Genomic DNA, 21504 nt, shown 5'->3' with positions numbered 1-21504 from the left:
CAAAAATAATTTAAGAAGAAGAAGAAGAAGAAGAAGAAGAAGAAGAAGAAGAAGAAGAAGAAGAAGGGAAAAGAAAAGAAAAGAAAAAAAGAAAAAGAAAGAAAGAAAGAAAGAAAGAAAGAAAGAAAGAAAGAAAGATAGATTGATTCAGAACAGGTTCAGAACAGGTATGGGTCCTAAACAACTCATTTTGGGAACTCCAGGTATTTACTTAGGGCTATTGACTGAAAATTTGCACGCTTTAGAACTCTAAATTAGGGGAAATACGGTGGAGATGGTGTGGATCATAACCTTCTTCTCAACCCTGAGCTTTTCCTGACATCACACACACATACCACCTGGCAAAGGTAGCTATTTTTCTTTGCATATTATGTAGCACTGACTACGTTAGGCACTCTGCTAAGCCCTTTGCAGAGATGATCTATCTTGTCTCGCCCTCATAGTGTACCATGATTTAGGCCCTGTTACTATTCCCACTTTAAAAATGGGAAGAGGAGGGTGAAGAGGTTCGTCTGAGACCCCAAGTGGTAAATACAGAAGCAGCACCCAGGGGTGCTGGCTCCTGGGTGCTCTTCCCAGGCAGCCAATTCCCTTATTCAGTTTATTCAGTGCATCTTTATTGAGCACTTGCTCTGCGGCAGCCTCAGCCCGGGTGGTGGGCGTACAGGGGAGAAAGGGAGACGTGATGGCCGATTGTGGAGCTTACATGGTACTGCACACCTCCCAGCACTGGCGATATCAGCCCCTAGTGACTGAAAATTGATCGTTAATGGCAAAAAAAAAAAAAAACCTTTCTCTTTTTGTGTATATGTAACAGTACGTGTAAACAGCTAGTATATTTGTGGTGGCAAGTGATTAGAGAAAAAATTGTGGGTGATGATGACAAAGAGGTTGAGAAACAGTGCTCTCAAGTGAAATACAGATGGGAAACATGTAATTGCACAAATAAATATGCGACTACAATCTATCACATATACTAGGAACCAAAAGCAAAGTGTGTTATGAAGTGAATTTAAAAAAAAAAATCTTGTGATTAAAGGGTCAGGGAAAACATCTCTGCATAAAGGTATTTAAGCTGAAAACTGAATGATGAGAAGGAGTTTGATACAAGGGTTTCCCAGGATGAGAGCCACACAAAGGCCTTGAGGTATGTGTAAGAGTTCTCAGAAGAGCAAAAACAAAACTAACAGAATGTGTGTGTGTCTATACATGCATATCTATATCTGTATCTGTATCTTTATCTACATCTATAATCTATATATAAAAAGAGAAAAAGAAATATTAAGAGAGAGATTTTAATATATTGGCCCACAAACTCATGGAGTCTTAGTGAGCCCACAATCTGCAGAGAAGGCCAGAAGGCTGGAAATCCAGGAAAGAGTAAATGTTGCAACTCAGATCTGAAGGCAGTATGCTGACAGGATTCTTGCTCACTGGAAGTCAGACTTTGGGCTCTTAGGGCCTTCAACTGATTAGACGAGGCCCACCACATCACAGAAGTTACTGTCCTACTCAAAGTCTACCAACTGAACTGTTAATCTTATCTAAAAAACACTCTCACAGAAACACCCAAAATAATATTTGGCCAAATATCTAGGTCCTGTGGCCCAGTCAAGTTGACACATAAAATTGACCATCACATTTGGTCTCAGCGTTTTGAAGAACCGATTGACAAGAATTTGGAGGGAGAACGAGTTAGGAGGAACATGGTGCTGTCTGAGGACGTAAAAGCATCAGAGGCAGATTGTGCAGGGCTTTGTAGGCACGATAAGGGTTGAACCTTATCCTAAGAGTGATGGAAAGTTACTGAAAGATGACACAGGGCGAGTGGCCTATTTCACCGTGTTGTTGCCACAGCCATTGCTAACAACCACTGAAGGACGATGACCGGGCTATGTGTGGGGGAGCAGTCTGGAAGCTGCCAGGGCAGAATTCGTGATGGCCTGGACTAGGGTAGTAGACTTGAGGTGGAGAGAAAGGCTTGGATTTCATACACACTCGAAGGACAGAGTTGAGGGACGTGTTGAGAGGTTGGATGTGTGGACGAGGAAGAAAGAATTAAGGTTTGTTTCTGTCTTCCGGAGTTCTCCAAGAACCCCCTTGAAATCACTCTTTCAGTAAAGCTTTCCCTGACTCTACTGACACTTAGTTCATGTGTCTATTGTATCCGTTCATATGTTTATACGTCTTTCTCGTGTCTGTTCCCTCAACCGGTTTATTAAGGCCTCGGCCTAGTCACCATTGAATAAAAGATCAGCACTGACACAGATTCTCATTAGCTGCCAAATAAATGTGTGATGGTGGAAAGCAGCCAAAATTAGGAATCCTAATTCCACCTGTAAACTTTACCAGAGACCTAGGCATCACACAGGTTTGGGCTCACCATCACTGATTTTCAGTTTTTTCTTTCATTGGAAAAATTAATACACGTTCTGTGCACTTTGCTGTAGCATAAAGATAACGTGTGTGAGATGTACAAAAAGAGGTACCACCCTGTAGACATAAGTGATGTATTTCATCACTTAAAAATTAAACCAACATTAAAGATACATAACAGTCTTTCATTTTCACTTATTACACAGATAAGCCATGAATTTCACACTTCACAAAGAGCATCCTTTCCAGTGTACAGAAGTCATTGAGGAAAGTGAGGAGCAGAGTCTCGTGGGACTTTCAAAGAAATGAAATGCACATAAACATAAAAGGGAAGAAAAGCCAGCAAATATGGTTGCATATTTCTGCTCATTAGGAACTGTTCTGTTTCTATACAAATCAGGAAAAACACTCTAAAATCACTTAAATAGTAGACATTTTTGTTCCAATATATATTACCTTCCCAAGGCATTTTTGCCTAGTTTGACGTAGATTATATATGATGATGTGGGTAAAAATATGCATATTTCTGTTATTAATTTCAAAAGTTAGATCAAATAACCTTCAAAAAACCAGATTGATAGATCTGAGTCAGGATTCATAATTAAGATTACTAATTCTCGATCTTAAAACTTGACCATGACCATTATCCATCATAAAATTTGAAAAAATACAGTCCTTCTAGGTGAACTTACTTGAAAGTTAGAGTACAAATAAATTATCCAAAGAATTGAATCTTGAGGATGAAATGTAGGGTTTCTTCACATCTCTGCTGCATTGATTAACAGGGGTCATCTAAAGTGAGCATTTCTACAAGTTCTCATTATGACCATAGCATGTATTCTAGATTATGCCTCTCTCTATATATATCCACTGTGTGCTTGTATAACCTACTATTGATTTAGATTTACTTAAAAGTAAGCAATAAAGTACTGTATATTGTTAAAGACTAAGGAAAATCAATAAGTAATCCCAAAAGAAGAATACCCATTCTACTCCTTAAAAGCAATATATTGTCTATAAAATGTATTTATGTTAGAAATCTAAAACTTGAGATAAGTCTGTCTCTTCAATGTTTTTTGAAAACTCAATGTGTTAAATTCTTACTCATATTTTCCAACACACACATACACACATACAGATGCACATCCAAACATCCTATAAATAAAGGAGAAAATCACCTAAATAATCACATGAGAAAGATAAGCCCTCAAAATAGACACTATCACTATACAAGTCTGTGATTTGCTAAAATCATTCTAAATTCACCAGGTAAGCAAGGTACATTCAGAATCAGTCTTCAGAATAATTCTTAGCATTCAAAACTTTCCTAGAAATAAAATGACTTACAGATCTATTTGTTGTTCGAATCATTCTGTTATTGGTCAAATCAGTCAAGCAATCAATTGGGTCATTCCATCAACAGATGACTAGAATATTTTTTCCTCTACCAACCCTCCAACTGAAGGCTGCAGTTACAGGTACTTATGTCAGATCGAGACTAAGATAATTTTCCTATCCCTGATGCTCCCCGAAGATAAAGCTCATATGTTTCGTGGCACTGTTTTCACACATTTAATGTTTTTACACATTTAACAAAGCCTATATAGTTACACAGAAAATAACTCTGTCATTAATAGGAAGCCCAGATTATTTTGGGTCTTATATAATAAGGCACTTAGAATCTTACAAGGACCTGGAGGGAAGTAAATCTGAAACTTGGTTGGAATGAGCAATACTCCAACTATTTTTTTCTGTTAAATCCTAGAAGATCAAAATAAGCAGTTGTTCAATGGCCAAGGGCATGTTCTCCTCAAATTCTAGTTCCCTTGACACTCTTTATTTCTGTTAAAACTGTGCACATGTGGGAAGGAGCTAGTGGTTCACTATCTTTGAGGGAGCGGGAGTCAAGGTCATCAGGCCCCATCATACCTTATCTCAAAACCAGTCTTGTGGCTTTCTAAACACCCAGTGGGAATTGTAATTTGTACCAAGTAAGAATTATATCCAGTCTGATGACCGAAAACTGGCACACAAATATATATGTTATATATAAATTATATATAAAAATATGTGTGTGTGTGTATATATGTGCACACAGATCTATATTACACATATACACGATATACCTAATATACAAAATAATATACATAATATATATGTATAATATAAATTACAATATAATACACATATTAAAAATCCTCTGGGCAGTCCAGAAGAAATTTTTTAAAAATTTAAAATGTTTTAGGAAAAAGATGCTTGATTAGCAACTTATCAGCTATCACTTCATTTCACTTCTGGAAGATGTGTTTTCTCTTTTCATTCTTTGGAACCACCGTGCTGAATAGGTTTAGAGACAGTAATTGATTAGAAAACTCAAATGCCATTATCAACTCAAGGTTTTACTTCCAATTTTAGCTTTTAAAGCCAGAATCCAACTCCCATTGAGCAATGAAATTAATTAATCCTTCTATATTCTCCTTAAGTGCCATTACAGCGCTAATGCAGAAGAAAATTTTTCTGATCAGTTTCTGCAGCACAGTTTTAACATTATCCTATAATAGACATTGTGTTTTTTTAAAGTGGCAGTAGCACCAAGGAAATTTAAAAATTTTGTGTATTTCCTTTCTGTGGGAAGAGGGAGGTCAAAATCACTGTCCTTTGATCTGCAAACTACTTATTTTCCTTAGTGACTTACTTATACACAGTTGTTGAAATCATACTTAGTGGGACAACAGAACTGGACAGTCCTGGTGTGAGGCAGACTTGCCTCTCACACTGGGTGAGCTTGGCAACCAGACAGTTAGTCTAAAACCAGCTTTTTTTTTTTTTTAATGATTTTTTATTATATTATGTTAGTCACCATACAGTACATCCCCGGTTTCCGATGTAAGGCTCGATGATTCATTAGTTGTGTATAACACCCAGTGCACCATGCAATACGTGCCCTCCTTACTACCCATCACGAGCCTATCCCATTCCCCCACCCCCCTCCCCTCTGAGGCCCTCAGTTTGTTTCTCATAGTCCATAGTCTCTCATATCAAACCAGCTTTTAATGGAGAACTGTGAGAACTAAAACTTGGAAGGGTCTACCTGTAGACAGGTGAAAATGTACATTGTGGTGTGTATATGTCTTATTATTTTGCTTTTGTCTATATACACATTTGTGACTACATGTACACACAGAGAAGTATTCTGGATATAGTTTTGTTCATTCATTCACTTTGCAAATATCTATCGAATGTTTGTTAAATGGTAACACTCTAGTGTCAATAAGCTGTTGCCATAAATGTGACGCCTAATAAAATACACAAAACAGGATTTAAAACAATAATCATTCACTATTCTACCTCATGCGTCTGTAGATCACTGGGGAGTCTGCTGACCCAGGCGGGGCTCAGCTTCACTCCCTCACCGCACTCCTGTGTCTGCGGGCTGGTTGACTCCCTCGCGCATCTGTGCGTAGGCTGGAGGTTGCACACACAGCAGCACAGGTACGAAGGAAAGCACAAACATGAGAAGGCTTTGGGAGGCCTCAGCTCAGAACTGGCACACCATCAACCCTGCCTCGTTCTACTGACTGAAGCAAATCACATGGTACAGGGAAACCGACTTTGCCTCTCCAGGGATGGGAAAGGCAGACTCACATGGGCAAAAGCTGTGGATCCAGAGAAGGATAAAAGAGGGCCATGGGTGCAACTACCACAACTCCTAATGTTCTCTTTGATGTAAGAGTCCTCGGTGGTAGCCTGAACTGCATACTGATCATCGGGAGAAAATAATACTTTCACATTTTTGCTTAAAAATTTAATTATGTGGGGCACCTGGGTGGATCAGTGGGTTAAGTGTCTGATTCTTGATTTTGGCACAGGTCATGATCGCAGGGTTGTGAGATCGAGCCCACGCTGGGCTCCTTGCTGGGTGTAGAGACTGCTTGGGATTCTCTCTCTCCCTTTCCCTGTGCCCCTTTGTAACCCCTTCTAAAAAACTAATGATAATAATAATAATAATAATAATAATAATTAATGTAAAAATAAAAATAAAACTCTAATTATGAAAAAACATATTTCCTGATCCAACACAGCTGACAAGTCCTTGTGTGTTTATGAGTAGAAAGAGATTTTCTCCCGGAGTACAACACCAGTGCAGAAAGGAATTAATCTCCTTTTCTTGTCCTACCCATGAGCTGCCAAATATCACAAAACAGAGTGTTTAGAAACAGGCAAAATTTCTGTGCAGGACTCCTCCTCTACCTCTTACTCATTGTTGACATCCAGTTAGGGTGATAAAAATATTTGCTGAACTTCTGTCACCACTGTTTTCTCTAAGTCCACAAAAAAATCTGATCCTGCACAGAGAAGTCTCATGCAGTGACTGCAAACATCTTTATCCACTGTAGGAACTTGACAGCTGAAATAACAGAATGTAGATCCAAATGTTTCTAGTATGAAACTCATGACACTTCAGTCCTCATTCCTCTCCTCTTGCTTAAGCTGAGCGACACGAGAGAAAGCCCCTGGGAACTTCCAGTCCCTGACTTATGTACCTTAGATCACACATTGCCAGATGCCACCCGGGATGTTGTATTCAGCTCCTGCTGTAAAGCTTTGCTTTGTGCTGACTCGATTTCAAATGAGCCATGAAGTATTACATTCTCGAGAAGCCGAAGAACTTTGGTCTCCGGCAGAGTACCAGCTGAAGTCCTAGCAGAAACAGCAGAAGAGGTCGCAGTGGGTGCAGGGCTGTGTTTATCACTTGGAAAGCAACTGTCACTTTGTGTTGGGGGAATTATTGCAGAATACAAAAGCTGAACGTTAAGGTGTTGAAGAGGGAGAGGTTGTCATAAGAAGAGGCAAGTTGATTTCTGACCAGAGAGAAAAGAGTTGTGATCCACTGATACCCCACCCCGTGCCCCACTGTGGGTAGAGCGGTTTCACTGATGACCGAATGTGCAATCGTGAATCTGCCAAAAATGCAGTCCCTGTTTGGTATTTCTTTGCATCTTTCCAGCATAGCGTATTTGGTATGTGTTTAAATATCTAAATTTAAAGATGCACATGACACTTAATTTACAGTGGAAAGTGCTTACCAGCTGGCCCTAGCTATCAAATGCAAATGCGAAAATTCAGCACAGCACACTTCTGATAGTATAATTGACGTGAGTGGAAAATGAATTCCAACACGAAGTTCTCATCTGTGGCTCCAACGGAAGCTGATAAGGTACTTAATAGACTTTTAATAGAGCTTCTGAGACCCCGATCATTGAAAAAAACCAAGCATGCCATGCAATTCACTCCCCAACTTTCCAATGGCAGCATGAAGCTTTCCAAAGAAAAAGATCATGGAGGTTTTTCCATGGAGTGTATTTATAATCGGCAAGAAAGTCTCTTGCAGTGGATGGCTTTTGTTAATAATTCCTCAGTGGAGAGGCAGGGTTCAACAGACAGAAAGAGCTAAAGAGAATCTTGTAAAAACAGGCAAGATTCGACGACATGGGTTAGTGTGGAAAGCTCTTTAATGGCAGAAACGTGGATGGACTAAATCCTCATGCATTCTGCTAGAAATCAAGGAGCAAGGCAAATGTGAGTTTAACGTGTAGACCCTAGAATTAGGAAATGAAAAACTGCAAGGAAAAAAAATAAATGGTCTCTACTAAATGATTGTTCTCGTGGCACTAGTCTCTCAAAATGACAACATTAATACTTCATTCATTATTGGTTGGACTATGAATTCACAGAATCCCAAGACTACCTCTTATGTCTCTGGATCAGTAAAATTATACCCCTTCACTCCTGAAATGCTCACATCCTAATCCCTGGAACCTGTGATATGGTCGCAAAGGGACTTTGTAGATGCGATTAGGGTTAGGTCCCTTGGTATGGGAAGATTATCCTGGATTATCTGGGTAGGCCTAACCTAATTCTGCGAGTTCTTTTAAAGCAGACAATTTTCCCTGGCTGGAGAGACCTGATAAGGGAAAAATAGCCAGAGAGATGATATGTTGCTGGCCTCAAAGTCCATTTGAGTTTGCTCAGGCTGCCACACAGAACACCACAGACCAGGAGACTTAACAGAAATTGATGTCCTCAAATTTGAGAGCCTGGAAGTCCAAGATCAAGAAGTCAGTGGGTTTGGCTTCTCCTGAGGACCCTTTCCTTGGCCGGTAGGGCCTCATGCTCTCTGGGTCCTCAGGTGGCCTTCTTTTCTCCATACAGGTGCACCCCTGGCCTCTATTCCTCTTCTTAGAAGGACACCAGTCATACTGGATCAGGGCCCCTCCATAACAGCCCCCTTTTAATGTAATCACCTCTTCAAAGACCTTATTGCCAAACGTGGTTACATTTAAAGGTACTAGGAATTGGGACTTCAACATACAAATGGGGGGGGGGCATAACTGAGCCCAAACAAAGATGAAAGAAGGGGTTCTTGAGCCAAGAAATGTAGGCAGCAGGCGCCTGGGTAGCGGCGTCGTTAAGCGTCTGTCTTCAGCTCAGGGCATGATCCCGGCGTTCCGGGATCGAGTCCCACATCGGGCTCCTCCGCTGGGAGCCTGCTTCTTCCTCTCCCACTCCCCTGCTGTGTTCCCTCTCTCACTGGCTGTCTCTCTGTCACATAAATAAATAAAATCTTCAAAAAAAAAAAAAAAAGAAAGAAATGTAGGCAGCCTTTAGCTGGAAAAGGTAAGGAAATGGATTCTGCTCTAGAGCCTCCAGAAAGGAGCACACCCTGATGACACCTTGATTTTAGCCCAGTGGAAATTAGCTCAGACTTCTCACCTACAGAACAATGAGATAACAAGTTTGTATTGTTTTGAGCTACTACATTTTCTGTTATTTGTTATGACAGCAACAGAAAGCTAATGCAATGTGCAAGCAGACAAATGGATCTTGTGTCCCCACTGTGTATCCATCCCTACGTCATGGACGATAACCTACCTTCCAGAGACTTGTGCTTTCCTCCTGTTGCATATGGAACCACCAAAAGCACAGTCATTTAAAATATCAATTATTTATTATGGTTCACATGTCTTCAGTACACTAGGGTTCGGCTGTTCATGGTCAAGCTTGGCCGGGTCCACCCACTCTAGGCTTTTGGAGAAGCTCTATTTCTCCTTCCAGGTCTGTGGGTCACCTGGGGTGGCTTTGCTGCGCGTGTGTCTCATTCACCTAGAACCAGAAGGCTCACAGAACATGTTCATACAGCAATGGCAGAGACTCGAGAGAACAAGTCTAAATACCTCTTAAAGCCTGGTCCCCTAGTCTTGGACTGACATACTGTCACCTCTAACCACATGCCTTTAGCCAAAGCAAACCACATGGTCAAGCCCAAAATCAAAGAGCAGAGAAATTAACTCTGCTCACAATGACGCCATGGCAAAAGTATGGATGCAGAAGAGGTAAAGGCCTGGTGCCACAATGTAATCTACCACAGGAGGACAGTCCAATTGCAGAGAGATAGCTAGCAACCACGAGACAATAAACATGGATTTGGGTACTAGAAGGTGAAAGTATTGATATATTGGCAAGTATAAACTAAAATACAACAAGGAATCTCAGTAGTTAATACGTTGTCAGTTCTTTTGCTTGTCTAAAATTTATTTGCATACATATGAGAAATAAGTATTACATTTCACCATATTCAGAACCCATCTTCAAAACGTGGGGAAGATAATGAGAAATTTATGGTCACACATTGGAATTGAGTTGAATACCCATTTCAGAAGAGATTCCAAATGTCCTTTAAAACCAACGAGAAATTATCAAAGTATCTGAAGCCCAACTTGAACGAAAGAGAATAAGCTTGGAAAATCCTGAAATTAAATTGCTTCCTATAATAGGAAGCAAAATTTCCACAAACATTTCCCATCCCTCTTTGTACGTTTCTACCTTGCAGCCCCTCTGGTCCAGAAATGGAGTCTATTTCCGTGCCCTCTGAACCTGGGTTTGGCCATGGGATCTGCCCTAGCTGATGGAATACTGACAAATGTGAAGCAAGCAGAAGCTGTAAAAGCTCTTGCAGACTGGGCTTTTCCCTTCATTCTGGGACCCCTTCCAAAACTATGTGAATGATCCTGGGTTGACCTCCTAGAGGCTTGGAAACCATGTGGAGAGATGTCTCGGCCATTCCAAATGGCCAATTGTCCCACCTGAGGCCACAGACATATGAGTGAGGCTGTCCCAAACCACTGAGCCCCGGCCAAGCTGGCCCAAACCAGAAAAAGCAATAAAGCAACACTTAAAAGTGTGAGAAATAATTAAATGTTTGTTCCTTTTAGCCATTAAATGTCGGGATGGTTTTTTGCCCAGAAATAGCTTACTGGTAAACCTCCCTGGCAAGTGAGGTGTATTGTGCTGGCAAGTGAAAGAAGAGCTAGGACTCAAACTCAAAACCTTCCACTCTTTCTCCTTCCACAACCTCCCAACCTGAAGGCTGAGAGCTCACAGAAGCTGGCAGAACTCACGTGAGCAATTCTATAAGACACATGTACACCATGCATTGTCTGTCATAACATTGACGTCGTGCTCTTGATTTGTATCTGGAAGTGTGCTAATGATGTACCCGAATTATATCATTTAATCTTTACCACAAACCTATGTGGTAGGTCTTACTAATATGCCCATTTTACAAGCGAGGAAATCCTCAGAAGTTAGGAACGTATGTGGTATCACCCAACTAGCCAAGCCGCTGAGAGGAAGTACACAACTCTTAATGAATATCCTTCACTGATTAAATGCCTACTGCACACATATACCATTTTTCAAATGTCTGTAGATTTTGTTGAGATGCGTAAAATACAAAGGGACATAATGGTATTCCAGGTTGCAAAATAATATTTAAATGTTATTTGATTTTTACCATAAAATGGCATTCTTCTATTCAAATGACATTTATATCAATTTACCTATCTCTCTTATATCAACACACAGAGCCAGAAAGCTAAAATTGACCGATCCATACACGTATATATTTATCCAACAGAGAATTCCTAAGCCCCTTCTCTGCAAAATTATCTTTACAGGGGTAGATGTTTTCTAGATGTCATGGTAGTCTCAAAATATGTAAGTCAGTCAAACACAACAAATGTAAGATATCTTTACACTAATATCTGATATTTCATAAGCACTTCCTATGTGTTGACTGCTGAACACATGAACAGATCATGCACAGTGCTAAGTACTTATAGGTGTCATCACACTTACTCCTCCAAATAACCCATGAGGTATTAACAGCCTAATTTTACCAAAGAGAAAACTGAGCCACCAAAAAGTTAAGCAAAACACTTAGGGTCACATTTAATAAGAGGGACTTGGGAGACAAGACCAGCAGTCTGGCGCCGTGCTCCAGATTCCTTTGTTTTGAGTACCTACTGCTGTCCATCAAAGCCTAGGTTAGGCTTCAAATTTGCCAGTACAGTCTTATTAGGAAAATGACGTATTATTTTACCATTTGAACTTTTATTTGTGAAAAATAATAATGACTTTAAAATTCTAAGTATCCTATCATGAGCATTCTGACAGCCATTTAGAGGAATTTCATTGTGCATGGAATCTTTCCTTTGGTTTTCACACCTACATCTGAATTTTTGAAAAAGCTTTTTGATTCTTCTAGCTATTTGTAGCTAAATTGGTAACCGAAATGAAACATTCAACAAAATATTCAGTGTTTTTCTGAATAGTGCTAAAGCCAGGCTGCTCTGTTCATCTACACATACACTCACCTTTCATTCCCATTGTTCTCTCTGGACTTCATTTGTTAAACAATTCCAGATCTGTGCAACGTTTTTGCAGGTATTCCCATCTGCAGCAGTATTAACTCTTCGTTCAACTTGCTACCTGAAGAACAAGCAGAAAGAATGGAAGGGAGCTAATTTCGTTTAGATAATTTCTTTGATTTTTTTTTAAAGCACATCACAAGCTTTTCCATTTTAACATCATTAAGCTTATACTAATATGCTAATTAAATCACTGTTGTGTTTTTTAAAGGTCACGTTACTAATTCTAATATGCTATTGCTGGCCAGTGGTAAAAGTCTTATAGCTAATGGGGGCAAATGGAGATGTATCAAGAGCAAAATCTTATCTGTATATATTGTTGAAATTGAGCTGATGGAAGGTGTTTCCCTACACCAGACATTTTGAAAATAACTTTTCTTTCCAAATATGTTCTCCATGTACCCTTCTTCCTGATTTGGCCAGAGTGATAGAGTACAGATTATAAAATTGATGGATGTCTCCCTTTTTCCATTCTCTTACCAGATGAACTGGCCAAACATGACAGTTTTGAGAAATTGATATATTTTATTGTCTAGATAAAAAGGGGATCTTCTTGTCAAATTCTTTTGCAAAAGAAATTCCTTCCAGGATGAGATCATTGTCTGTATTTATCTTAATCAGTCCTCTACCTTAGTAGGTAAATCCAATAATATATTAAATATAATGACAGGATCCTGTAGCCTATAATGTGTCCTTATGCTCAAAGTGCTTAGGAAAATAAAGATCTAGGATATATAGTACCTCAGGGATCCTGTAGACCAAATGCTATAGCAGACTCCACAGGCATCAATCATTTTATTAAAAAGTCTCATTGCACTCAACACACAATGAACTCGATCCTTCTGCTTAGAAACAGGCTTAAGGTCAAATGGATCTTTTTCTAACTCTTAAATGACTTCAAATGAGTCTACTCCCCCACTTTTACCCTCATAATCTGAAAGAGAGAGGGAGGGAGGGAGGGAGGGAGAAAGAACGAACGAACGAACGAAAGAAGAAAGGAAAGGAAAGGAAAGGAAAGGAAGAGAGAAAGAGAAATATACTCCATTTTTTTCCCTATCCCAAACCTCCTGGCTTATTTCACTATTATTCTGATAAATTTTACTCTCAGTGTCACTAATAGCAAATATAATAGCTTCTTCTGCAGTAAATGCTTCTCCCTTCATAAAGACAGCAATCAAACACCAACAGAACCAGGCAGGGGGCAGACAGGAGGACAGCAGGCATCAAGAAAAGCAGAGACCCCATCAATAGGCTGTGCTTTTCTTGATGCCTGCTGTCCTCCTGTCTGCCCCCAGCCTGTATTGCTAGGTGGGCACTGGAGCAAAGTATGCAAAATAAATAGTGACTTTTTATGGAAAAATCTTTTTTTTTTTTTTTTACATTTGGCTTAAACTTTTCTGTAAGCCAGACACATACCCAAAACTGCCTATGATCTAAATGTGAGGCCTGTGTGTGACTTCCACTGTAAGTCTGATTTTTCTTATTATCTCTCCTTGCCCCAATGAATTGCACTACCTCCTTCTCCTGAATTCTTACAGCACTTTCTATCTCTTTTTGCATTTCTCATATTCTGCCTTAATTGTTGCAGTAAGTTTACCCTTTATCAGTTCCATCCTATATCAGAAAGTAACAATTCAGCCAGTAACTGGCATAAGCATCGTAACAGATATTCTATTGTAGGATCCCTCTAGTTTAGGTTATTTGAATAACTTAAAGGTAGCATCATGAGCCCAGATTCTTCCCATCTTTTTGCTACCCTATTGAGTTGTCTGAAAGCAAGCTCTCCTTTTGAGGAATAAGTGAATAGAGCATTTCCAGGCATCAAATCCACAAATGAAAATATCCTGCATTTCTGTGTCTCTTTATGTCAATGAGGAAATCTTTCCTAGAAAGCTCTGCTGCCAAGTTCCCTTTATGTTGACAAGTGTTGAATCACATGACCTCCCACAAACCAATCACTCTTTGGCCATGATGGGTTTGGACTAATTAGGATCTTGCCTAAGTCATGGGATGGAGGAGGACCCAACAGAACAAAATGAGGTTTCATCCAGCAGAGAAGAATGGAAGGAATGCTGGGTTGGTTTTTAATCAACAGCATCTGTGGAAATTTCCTATCAGCCTGTAAATTTCTTGGAAATGAGGATTATATTCCCAAGTACAACAGTCCAAGGAAGAGCTGGTAAGAATTTGAAGTAATGCAGTAAGATAGAGGTGATGAAAGGGCACTGCTACTGCCCTTTAGCACAGAACATGACATCTAATAAAGACTGAATAAATATTTGATTGAACAGATTTGAGAAGTCTTTTAACAGATGTGTATCCAGGGCACTATGAGAGAAGAGAGGAAGGAAGGAGTCATTTTGCCAGGGAGAGTCAGATAAGTCTTTACCAGAGAGGTGATCCATCAAGAGCAACAGTTACCCTGCCATGGAGTGCAATCTCTCTGTCTCTAATAAGCCAATCACTTAGTCTCTCCCTATCATTGCTAGGTGGTATGACTAACATGCATGTCAAGCCTACGGCAAGTCACAGGCAGAGTAGGTTACCACTCTGTCGATCACCAGGCTCACAAAATTATCTAAAAATAATGTGATCATTGCTAACAAAAGGGCAAAGCCACCACCCATATGGGTTCCAAATGTCAAGATCTTGAGAGCTATGCCTTATTACAAAAAGGTAAATCAGTGAGTCCGCAATTGTCTTAATAGTTTCTAAATATCTGTCCTGCACATCTCTGAGTAGTAGCATCATTGAGATGCGGGTATTTTTTGGCCATCAGAGAGAAGACATTCTCCATTCCTTGCCTCGAGCTTTCCTTACACTCCATTTTCTCACAGATTGATATGAATAAAGATTGCCACTTCACTTCAGCCTTGCGTTTTTCTTCTGAATGATACCAGGATTGCGTAATCAGATCAATTTATTGTTAATCTGAAGGAATTTTCTTTCCAATGAGACTTGTCAGACACATTTATGTCCTTTGAAATCACTGTAATTGACCCAGCAGAGGTAAAATGTGGAACAGCACCTGTCTGCTCAGGCAATCAATGATAAAACGGCAGGTACTGAAAGCAGAAATCCTGGCTCCTTGTCCCTCTTGGAGCTCCCATATTGCGATAGATGTGAGTCGAGTCCTGGGAGGCTCCCTTAGCTCAGGCGCAAGCTAATAAAGGTATCCCATGACACAGCACATGGATAACCATTTAGAATAAAAGGCAGTAGTACACAAAGAAGAACCAAAGGCCTAGCCATTAGTTCCAGCCGACACTAACTGCCATCCAAGAAAGGGAGTATGTTTTGGAACTTTCAGCCATCCCAGGGCACTAGCTGACACTACTTGAAGCAGAGGAAGTACTTGGCCAACCCACAGAATCATGAGAAATAAGATATTCTCATTGTTTTAGGCCAATGCATGTTAGGGTATTTTGTTATACCACAATCGGTGGCTGAAACATAGAGATCCTATGATGGAAACCATAAGGGTCATGAGAGGCTGATACCAAGAAGCCGACACTGGTGCTAAGAGCTCCCTTGGTTTCCAATGACCTTCCATTTCTAGGTCCAAGTTTTGTTTAGCATCATGGTAAACCCTTTTTTGTTCAAGATGGTTTCTTTTCTTTGTAGCCACTAATTAACTGACATCAGGAAATGACAGGGCTCAGTCCAAAGAGTTCAGCTCTGAGTACTGGTTATAATCCCTGAGATTGCAACAGGGAAGCAGCCTCTATCCTGGAAGTATCCTGAGTCCAGGGTAAAAGCCAAAGAGGAGTTCAGGGATAGGACAGAAGCTCATGGAGGCATCAGGCGAGGCAAGACAGGCAACGCTGAACCTAACCAATAGGATGACACCTGCTCAGGTCTCCCAACCATAGTGCTGGGACCTGGAAGCACAGTTGAGGCTACATATGGAGATGAGGGACACTGTATTGGTGAGGAAAACAGACAGCTCAAGAGGCAGACAAGGATAGACAGACACCCCCTGCTCACCATGAGCAGTATAGCTGGAGGGAGGGCAAGTGGCCCACGAATAGCAATGCAGCTTCTGTCTAGCAGCCCCAGGACCAGCCCTACCTATTTGCAGCTCCAGCCTTGTTGTAGGGAATGGCAGTACATGTCAAATTTGAGCATCAGGCAAAAAGAATGAGAGACAGGAAATGCAGGGAGAGTAGAATTGAAGCATCCCAGAACCACCCTTCCCAGCCCCATCTTTCTTTACACCTCTGTGTAATTCAGTTTGACGTTTAGAGCAGGTTTTAGCAGGCTACAGCCAGAGTACAATAAGTGGGAGGAAAAGATAGATTGAGCAGAAGCATCGGCTTGTGGCCTTACACACTCCTCTGACAGCCATTAGATGGGCAGACAACTTGACAGGGACCAAAGATCCACATGGGTTGATGGAGCTGTGGGCAGGTGAAGAAAATTCTTACTGGAGCTAGAATTGAAGGATAAAGCTCATAACAGTTAGGGTGGGCCAGGTTATGCTGCAGTAAGAAACCAAAAACCTCTTGGCTTACAACAGAAAAGTTACCTCTTACTCATACTACCTCTATCTTGGTCAGCAGGCTCTGCTTATCACAGCCACTCAAGGACCCAAGCCTTAGGAAGATCCATCCCAAGGCTCTGTCACTGGAGAGATGACCAGCCACAAGTTAAAGGCTCTGGCTGGCAGTAACACCCCCCTTTTGCTTATATTTCACTGGTCAAAGGAAACCACATGGCCACACATGCACTCATGGAGATAGAGTTATCTAATCCTCCTGCAGGAGGGGCTTCAACACGGGTTAGAAGTAAAATCCTGCCATGGGCCCAAGCTATAAGAAAGGATCAAGCAAGACTCCACACATCTGCAAGCTAAGGCTGAGCACCATGTCACGTGAAGGATTTGAGCATGAGGAGTTCGACATATGTGGTTGAGTCTATAGGGTAAGAGCTTCGGAAAACAGCTGAAAGCAAATTCATGAAGCCAGGGATGAAAATAAGCAATAGTGATATTAGTAATAATGGCTACCATCTATTAAATCCCCCCTTTTTTCAAACCAAATGCCTTACACACATTTTTTATCCTCATCACACATCATACACACATCATTTTATCCTCTTAAGAATTCTATGATTTAGCCTTTCTACCTCTACGTGATAGATGAGAGACTAAGAGTCAGGAAGACTGTATCACTTGACCAGGATCATAAAGTTAGAAAATAACAGGGCCCAAATTTGAACCCAGCGCGGGCTGGATTTAAAGCCCATGATCTGTCTTCTCTTTCTACAACATCCTCCTACCTCCCTTGGTACAACAGCAGTGTAGGACCAGCAACAAGATACATGGGATCTGACCTACCGAGTCAGCAGCCTTAAATCCTCTACAGAGACGTTGAAATGAGCAACTTAAGTGTACTGTGAATATATGATATGGGGGGGGGGTTGTGAAAGGAGGAAGGTGGGGGGACCAGAGGGGCAGTCTATAATCAATTTTATTCTTCCAAATCAAACCCCACTAGCTCTCTCTTCCACGTATATCAAGACCCTCAAGCAGCAGAAATCAGCATCTCAAGAGTTATTTGTTGCAAACGAGGGTCAAACTCTTCTCTTTCATGCCTTATGGAGAGTCCAGTGAGCCTTATAACAAAAACAAATCCCCCCGTCAGATTGCACTGCTGAGGAGCAGCTGTGGAGGCTTCTGTCATACACAGATTACCATATTCACTGACTTCACAGATGAGCGGAGGGGATTTCACTTTGCTAGACTATTTAAGATTCACCCAGAGCATCATTTCTGCTGAACTGCACTCTCGTAATGAAGGCAGTCACTGTTCTTCCATCTCTCCTCCATGTCTGTTTGCACTTGTTCCCTTAATGTAAGCCTCTTCTTGCCTTACAGAGTTCAAATTAAAATGCTATTTTTCATTAAGCATTAAAAATACTCCAACTATAAGACACAGTAGTTAAATCTGGAGATCATCCAGTGGCTTCTGGTTCCCCGCCTAAGAAAGAAGGCTCCTCAAACACACACACATCACTTTGGCACCTGCCCCAGGCTTTCTCAGAGCGCATCTGAATTGTGTGGTTTTTATTGTATAACACAAGCCAAACAGTTGGAAGAAGACTTTGGTCAGCTCTTGAGATACAGCTGCCTGGGAAACCAAAGAACTCTCAGGAAGGGCATCAAATCACTGAGCGAGATCCAGAGATATTGAGCAACACTGAACTAGTGTTTATTGAGTTCCCACTCTGTACCAGATATTGTGCTTGGCAAAAGGAAAACAAAGGTAGATGAGACATCATGCCTTCTCTCAAAGACTGTCTGGAGGGGTTGTAGACACACAAACACTGTGCCACAGGAACAATACAAGCCACCAGAGAAACACTATGGAAACATCAATGTCTATGGGTTACTTTTCCTTCTATAAAATTCATAATCCAATTAACACAACTGCTTTTAAATACAATAGGGATGATTTTTGATTGCACAACTCCAAATAATAAGATGTCTACATTCAGTGCATAAAGGAATAATTCTGATTCTCGTGTAGATTGTTATTATATTGGATGTGCTCTCTAGATGCCGCCAAATATTTGCCTAAGAATGAGGTAATCAAAATACACAGTATACCAGTTTCAGCTCAGAAATATGGAGAGCCGCAAAGAGCACTCAAACTTATAACACTAGACAAACTCAAATTACCAACTTTTCTTGGACCCATCAGAAGTTTAGATCATCGAGAAAAGAAACAATTTGACACCTAGAGAGAGACTGTTATTTGCAGGGATAAACAGGAACCAATGATTTGTTTAGGTGGGGCAGAGGCTGAGAGGAAACACATAAACTGGTAGGAAGGTAAAATGTTTTCATGAATTGCTAAAACTGTAACAAATTACAATTAATTAACTATATCAGCGCAAGAGTCTGAAGCCCCTGGAAGCCACAGATGTATAGGAGGATTTACATTCTTAGGCACACTTTCCTTCCATGAATCCACAGGCGCTCACAGGGAGGATTAGAGAGAATCCAGGAAAGCTTCCCAGATATTGCTGTTTTGGAAAGTGGAATAGCAGCCACTACTGAAATTCTATCTAGACCTATCTCCACTATCTTCCCTAAAGAACACAAACCCTGATTGTCATGAGAAAGGTAACTACCTTAGGTTGTTGGTGCAATCACTGCAGCTGGGTGAAGACGAGAGCCAAACAAAGCTCTTCTGCTGGGGGAGGAGCAGAAATGCTCACTAGGACCACATGCTACAGTTGGAGAACATGCAAGAGCATACACCTGACAACACGGGGTGAGGTGCCTGTGTAAGACTGAGGTTTCCAAAGAGTATCAGGGAACTTCCTTGGTAAAAGTAATAGAAGAATATAAACTGAAGAGGTACAGGAGACAGGTTCTCTTCAGGGCACACGCAAAGGAAAAACCTAGATCCAAGGAAAAGTAGAAATTTAAAAAAAAAGAGAAAAATGACCTCAAATCAAACTTCACCTTTAACAGGAGATGCCACTAGAGGAATTTGATGCCTATGGTACCATCAGGGTAACCATAGCAATGACAAACCTCCAACACAGCCCACCTCCTGTCTAGATTAATTCACCCCTGCCCCCAACTCTAAAGACCTCACAATAGAAAAGGCATGCACACTTCTAAACATAAAAAATATTTACCTTACTGACAGCTCTCCTATACAAGATGTCTGACTTTCAACAAAAAGCTAGGACACACGCAAAAAGGCAAGAGAAAACACAATCACTGGAACCAGACCTGGATAGGACAAATATGCTAGAACTATTGGACAAAGCATTTAAAACTATTATTTAAAGGCATTTAAAGCTATTATTACTATAGTAAGATCCTAATGTAAAAAGTAGGAAACATGCAAGTCAGATGGGTGACTTCAGCAGAGAGATGGAATTTGTAACAAAGAATCAAATGTGAATGATACAATTGAAAAACTGTAAACTGAGATAAAGAATGCCTTCTATGAATTCCTCAGTAGACTGAACAGGGCCAAGGAAAGAAGCAATAAACTTGGAGATAGCTCAATAGAAATTATCCCTCCTGAAATACAAAGGGAAAATGAGTGAAAATAAAAACAGTGTAGAACCATTATTAAGAACTATAGGAAAATCCCAAATGGTCTAAAATATACATGACTTGAATCACAGAAAAAGAAAAGAGATATACACGCATAAAAGAATATTTTGCCGGGAATTTCCTAAAAGTAATTACAGGCACCAAACTCCAAATCCAAAAAGCTCAAAGCCCATCAAGCAGGAAAAAAATAAAAATAATCTAGGCATATCACATTCAAATTGCTATACACCAAAAATTGAAGGGCATCCAAAGAAATGAGATGTATTACTAATGGAAGAACAAGAATAAAAGTTACAGGGACCTCATCATTAGAAACCACATAAGCTATCTTAAATCTCTGAGAAAAGAAAAAAAAAAAAACCCTGTCAACATAGAATTCTACACCCAATGAAAATATCTTTTAACATAAAGAACAAAGGAAGATTTTCTCGGACTAACAATAACTGAGAGAATTCACTGCCAATGGACTTATTCTAAAGAAATATTAAAAGCAGCTTCTCAGACAGAAGGAATATGTCAGAAACTTGAATCTACAGAAAGTAATTAATAATTTGGAAGTGGGAAGAATGAAAGTAAACACAAAAGGATGTTTTATCCTTATTTTTAATTGTTCTAAACGATAACTAAGGCAAAAACAGTAATGATGTTCTATGTGTTTAGAGCACATATAAATGTAAACTATATGGCAACAATAGCACAAAGGATGGGGGACAGGAGGATGGGAAGTAGGCATAATTATAACTCTAAACATGCTAACATGCGTGCTCTCCAGAAAAGCTCATGCTCTTATCCTCAGAACACGTAAATATGATGAAATACCACTCCTGTGACTATACACAGAGACTAGTGGCAGTATCACTCCTATGACTATAGGCACTAAAGCACATTTGATCTTAATCAGCCTATGCTGATTATCCTTATGGGACTGATCTAATCGCATTAGACCTTAAAGCAGAGAGATTTCTCAGACTGGTAGTGGAAGTCAAAGACATATAAAATGTAAGGAAGACTTGACCCGCCATTGCTCCTTTGAAAATGGAGAGGACATGTGTGAAGGAATGCTGGTGGTCCTGAAATGTTGAGGATAGCCAGCAAAGAAACACGGATCTCAGATCCACAGCCACAGGGAACTGGATTTTAACAACCTGAATTAACTTGAATGTAGACTCTTTCTCAGAGCCTTTAGATGGGAGCTCAGCCCAGGTCGGACTTGGAGTATTAGACCCAGGGAAGAAAAATCAGTCCTGCCCACCCAGATTTCTGACTTATAGAACT

The sequence above is a fragment of the Ursus arctos genome, unplaced genomic scaffold (genome assembly GCF_023065955.2).
Source record: "Ursus arctos isolate Adak ecotype North America unplaced genomic scaffold, UrsArc2.0 scaffold_25, whole genome shotgun sequence".
Taxonomy (NCBI): domain Eukaryota; kingdom Metazoa; phylum Chordata; class Mammalia; order Carnivora; family Ursidae; genus Ursus; species Ursus arctos.
This window is presented reverse-complemented; position numbering follows the sequence as displayed.